Here is a 6,000-nt window from a genome sequence, read left to right as displayed (position 1 = left end):
AAGGGAGAATGGATGTGGGTGCGTAGGTGAGGGAGAGGAGGGAAGAAGGGAGTGGTGGAGAGAAGGGATGATGGAGGAGGAAAGGAAGGGATAGAGGGGAAGGAGGGAGGGAAGGAGGACGCGTGGGTTAGCAAGTGGCATGATGGTGTGGGTGGAAACAGATGGTTACTGGTGGTGGTGGTGGTGGTGGTGGTGAATTTTAACCATGTGAATGTTATGTAGATAATGATGATGAAGAACAAAGAAAAGAATGCAACAGTAAAACAAAAAAAAAAAAAAAAATACATAAGAACAAATAAAATGAGGGAAAAAGGCGAAAATGAACGAAAAGGCTGAACAAAAAAAAAGTGAGAAATAAAGAACATGAACAGAACACACACACACACACACACACACACACACACACACACACACACACACACACACACACACACACACAAGAAAAAAAAAAAAAAAGAAAACGAGTAAAAAGGCGAGAAAAACATAATCGCCACCACCACCCAAATAATAATAATAATAATAATAATAATAATAATAATAATAATAATAATAATAATGATAATAATAATAACAAGGAAGGCAGACACAGGTACTAATTAACCCAAGAGGTGCAGGGAAAGGTGATCTCCGGGTCAAGAAAATGCTCTTCACTTACACACTTCAGCTGAAAGATACGACGCGGAACTAAACTCAAGGAAAAAAAAAGAAAAAGAAAAAGAAAAGAGAGATAATTAATTGAAGAGAATTAAAAGGACCATCAAAGCCGCAACACACACACACACACACACACACACACACACACACACACACACACACACACACACACACACACACACACACACACACACACACACACACATTTTCTTTGATTAATAAGTTTGGAGGACACAATGCAGGCAATAAAAGAAGGAGGAGGAGGAGGAGGAGGACATAGCAACAGGTGGGTGTGACAGCTAACGACGTGTAACGAGGTTTGTTCAACTGTTGACACACACACACACACACACACACACTCTCTCTCTCTCTCTCTCTCTCTCTCTCTCTCGGCAGCAGCAGGACAGCGAGATAAGCAAAGGATGTTATAATTATGGAATGATTCGTTCCGCTTCGGAAAGAGAGAGAGAGAGAGAGAGAGAGAGAGAGAGAGAGAGAGAGAGAGAGAGAGAGAGAGGAGTCCGTGGCAAGATGAGTGACATTAGCAGAGGGTAAAAATACGGTGGTGTTGTAAGATGGTGTGTGTGTGTGTGTGTGTGTGTGTGTGTGTGTGTGTGTGTGTGTGTGTGTGTGTGTGTGTGTGTCTATAAACATTCACGCTAACAAAGTCTTGAATATTTATGCTCACTCTACTCGCTCAAAAAATGTAAGAAAAAAAAAATTGAAAAAAAAAGTTTCGCTCATTATGGAATTCCCTCCCCTGTCGTGCATACACTGAATGTATTATCGTACTTTTTAACATCTCATTTTCTTCTTCTTTTACATTCCTTCACTTACCGAATATCAACCTTTTACTTCTCTCTCTCTCTCTGTACGTTCCTTTCTATTTTCATCCTTCCCTTAATCTTTCTGCTTCCCTCTTTATTTTCACCATTCTCTTATTCTTTCAACTTCCCTCTGTTCTAATGTTCATATGTCCTTATTCACTATTTTCGCATTCACTCCTTTTACCATTTTCTTTCACTATCTTCACATTCATCATAAAATTCCCTTCCCATTTTCTTTTCCTCCATTTAATTCTCTACTTTCACTGCATTTGTTCCTCATACTTTCTCTTCAACATTCATTTCATCACATCTAACCTTTATTTTATTTTCCCTTCTTTCCCACCTTCGCCAAGTACAGTGACCCCGCGTGACCTTGGAGAGCAGCCAGCAAGGTCACAGGTAGGTCACGGAGGAGCACAGAGAGAAGTATATGATTTTTCCTTAATAGCATTTTCATAGCTTTCAATTATTGCTGGGGAACGAAGTGTGGGGGCGTCTGTTTACTGGGAGGAGGAGGAGGAGGAGGAGGAGGAGGAGGAGGAGGAGGAGATGGAAGTGGAGAAAGAAGAGAAGATGAAAAAATTGATTGACTAACTGATGAACTTCATTTGACGCCGAGAGAGAGAGAGAGAGAGAGAGAGAGAGAGAGAGAGAGAGAGAGAGAGAGAGAGAGAGAGAGAGAGAGAGAGAGAGAGAGAGAGAGAGAGAGAGATACAAAGCTTTGAATCACGAACGAACGAGGAGTTTTGTAAGGCAAGGAGACATGGCTGTGGTGGACATGGAGGGGCAGGGGAGGTATAGGAGGGTCCTTGACGGGGAACGGCGGAGGGGGTAGCGTATCACCTGCAGCGGTGCCAACAAAGGCGTCACACCTTTAAATAGTCCTGCATGCCAACGATGAACCCAAGTTGTCTAAATCCACATAGATACTATACTACTACTACTACTACTACTACTACTACTACTACTACTACTACTACAAGAAAACAGAAAATCGTGTGGCTTCATTACAGGAACTGTCACTTGTAGCTTTATTGACTTGTCGTGGATTCTTTTAGATTCTTAAGGTCTAAAATATGACTGGTGATTTTTTCCGTTACCCCAAGTGCCAAAAAAATCAAGTCTCCTAATTGACATAAGCAATCTTCTGACTGACACGTACAATCTCCTGACTGCCAAGTTTTCTTACATGGAGGAGCACTGCAGAACCTAATCTAGTCTAACTTTACATCCATAACCTCGTAACAGAGAAGGGTTCTTATTTTGTTCCTTCTCAGTGTCTCATCCCTCCATGCAGTAACAGCAGGACACGGTGGTGGGAAAGGTGACAAGTAGCTGAAAATACGTATGACTATTTTTAGATACCATATTTATACAAGGCTTTTAAAATAGGTGTGTCATATCAATCATTCTCTCTCTCTCTCTCTCTCTCTCTGTAACCCAGCAAAATTCTGTCTTTTATCGTTGCTCTGAATGATGGCACAGGAATAATGACTCATGAATTAAACATCTGCACACCAATCCACCACAATTCCAGCACTGTAGCCAACACTGCCGCAATGGTCCCCTCATGCCGCATTCCTCTCACCACCCTCTGCCGGAGTAACGAACGACCTCCATGCCTAACGAACGGCCAGCCTCACCAGGTCGTTACCGGCACAAATCAGGGACCTTAGTGAACGACTCCATTCACGACCCTGGCTTGCATAAATCACCTTCTTAATGATGTTTATAATCACGTGGGTATTGGAGGCAGGGACACCAGATGGAGGAGGAGGAGGAGGAGGAGGATACGCAACTGCACAGGATAACCAAACAGTTACTGGCCTTCACATGTCTGATGGTTGTTGAAAAGAGTAGCTAGACGAAGAAGAAAAGGAAGAAAAAGGAAGAATAAAAGTACTGTAGAAGAAGAAGGAAGGATGAGACAGAGAGAAGCTAAACAAGGACGAAAAGAAGAGGTTCGAGAGGATGAAAGAGAAATTGAAGGAGGAGCATACTAGTTCACTGCATCAAGGAGGAAGAGGATGAGGTGGATAAGGGATAAGGGAGAATGTGAGAAGAACGGATAACTGAAGGAAGAGAAAATTGTAGGCAGAAGGGAAGGAGAGGAGGGAGGGAAGGGGTTAACTAACTGAAGGGAGAAGGATAAAAGGGAGGACGAAAGAAGAAATGAGGTGAAAAGGTATGGGAAAGTAGAAAATAGAATCGAGAGAGAAAAGTGTGGTGGGTGGGGAGCGGTATGTAAGAGAATTCGGAGGGAGAGGGAGAGGGAGAGAGAGAGAGAGAGAGAGTTCGCTTTTTCACTGATGTTTCGGAGCCTCAGTGAATCTTCTGGGTTAGAAGAGATGAAGTTTCACGCGCTCGAAGCTAGAATCCAACCAAATCCTTGAACACTAATCCTTCTAGAACTCATTAACACTATATATATCAATGCAAACAACCCAGAGTATAGAACACAACGTAAAAATGCAGCAAAAACTCACAGATCTGTCACACGTATTGTCTGGGAAGATGGAAGGCTGGAGTGATGGACAGACCAGGACGGCGGTTCCCTATTGGTGTAGAGGATGCCAGTGTGACCAATGAGATAGAAGCATTAGTCACGCCATCTATCGAGTAACAATAACACTAATTCCGGCGACTTGCAACTTGTCAGCGTGTTTGAGAGAGAGAGAGAGAGAGAGAGAGAGAGAGAGAGAGAGTTTCTTTAAGCTTAATTACAATGAAAAATGTTCGTACTGGGTAAGTGAGTAAAGTAATGGAGATCCAAGACACATACGAACACACACACACACACACACACACACACACACACACACACACACACACACACGCCTTCCAAGGTCTTCTAACATCACCACAACACGATCCTACCACCATCACCACAATTCTAGCACACTCTTCCAACATCATCACCACCACCACCAACACTATCACCAGTAATCACTAGTACTAAAGGCAATTAAGAGCCATTTTGTAGGACATATGCTCGCAGCTTTCATCCCTGTGGCATCTCTCTCCCCTTCCTCCTTCTTCTTCCCCTCCTACACCTCCTCCTGACTCTTGACCCTTGACTAATGGTTATGTCAGTGGCCTGTAGTCGTCATGCCACTTCCTCCTCCTCTTCCTTCTCCTCCTCCTCCTCTTCCTCCTCCTCCTCCTCCTCCTCCTCCTCCTCCTCCTCCTCCTCCTTTTGGCACGTGCTGGTGATGTTGCAAGAGGTGATGGTGGTGGTGGTGGTGGCGGTGGTGTACAGTGCGTTAATAAGCGAAAGTTTATAGGTGGTGATACGTAGTCATGGTGGCCAGGATAAGAAGGAAGAAGAGGAGGGGGAGGGGAGGAGGAATACATAGAATACATAGGAAAGACGAGTGACAGGAGGCCTTGCGACTTATGACGAGGTCACTCGTTTACTAAACTACACGTACAGAAGCTGCATACTTAGTAGGAGGTAAGGATAGAACAGATGAAGATGAGGAGGAGGAGGAGAAGGAGGATAATGGTGATGATGGTGGTGATTGCTAGTTTTGATAGTGATAAAGGAAAGAAGGAAGAGAATAAGACAAAGGATGATGATGTCAGTGTCAGTGGTGGTGTTGGTGACAGTACTAATGGCGGTGATTGTGGTGGTGGTGGTGTTGGGGACAGTACTAGTGGCGGTGATTGTGGTGGTGGTGGTGTTGGGGACAGTACTAGTGGCGGTGATTGTGGTGGTGGTGGTGTTGGGGACAGTACTAGTGGCGGTGATTGTGGTGGTGGTGGTGTTGGTGACAGTACTAGTGGCGGTGATTGTGGTGGTGGTGGTGTTGGGGACAGTACTAGTGGCGGTGATTGTGGTGGTGGTGGTGTTGGGGACATTACTAGTGGCGGTGATTGTGGTGGTGGTGATGGTGAAATTAGGGAGTGGTAATGAAGAGAAGACGTAAAGTGTACCAGGTGTAGGACACACTGACAAACATGTAAACAAACACAGTACGAGGACACACACACACACACACACACACACACACACACACACAAACATAAAGAGAAAAACAAACAGACTCCCAAAAAAAGAAGCAGACGTAAAATTGTCAAATAAAAGTCAATAAAAATGAGAGAAAGAGAGAGAGAGAGAGAGAGAGAGAGAGAGAGAGAGAGAGAGAGAGAGAGAGAGAGAGAGTTAGGGTGTTAAAAGAGATTGAGTTGGCATTTTGCACCGTCACTGTCACTACCACTACCAACATCATCTTAACCACCACCACCATCACCACCACCACCACAATCACCAGTAAAACAAACGAAACTACTCATTTTACACACGACACTCCTTCACCCTCACCACAGTCGCTTCCACAGGCAACTCAGAATCACCATCTTTTTTTTATAATTATGCAGTAAACACGTAACCTTTATTTGTTTTTTTTTCAGCCCCTCCTTCAGATATTCCTTCAGTTTCTCCCTCAGTGCCTTCTTCAGTCCTTCCGCCAATCTATTCTCCTTTTTATTCCATTACATATAATTCCTTTTACTAATC

Source organism: Portunus trituberculatus, chromosome 31, assembly GCF_017591435.1.
Source record: "Portunus trituberculatus isolate SZX2019 chromosome 31, ASM1759143v1, whole genome shotgun sequence".
NCBI classification, from domain to species: Eukaryota; Metazoa; Arthropoda; class Malacostraca; order Decapoda; family Portunidae; genus Portunus; species Portunus trituberculatus.
This window is presented reverse-complemented; position numbering follows the sequence as displayed.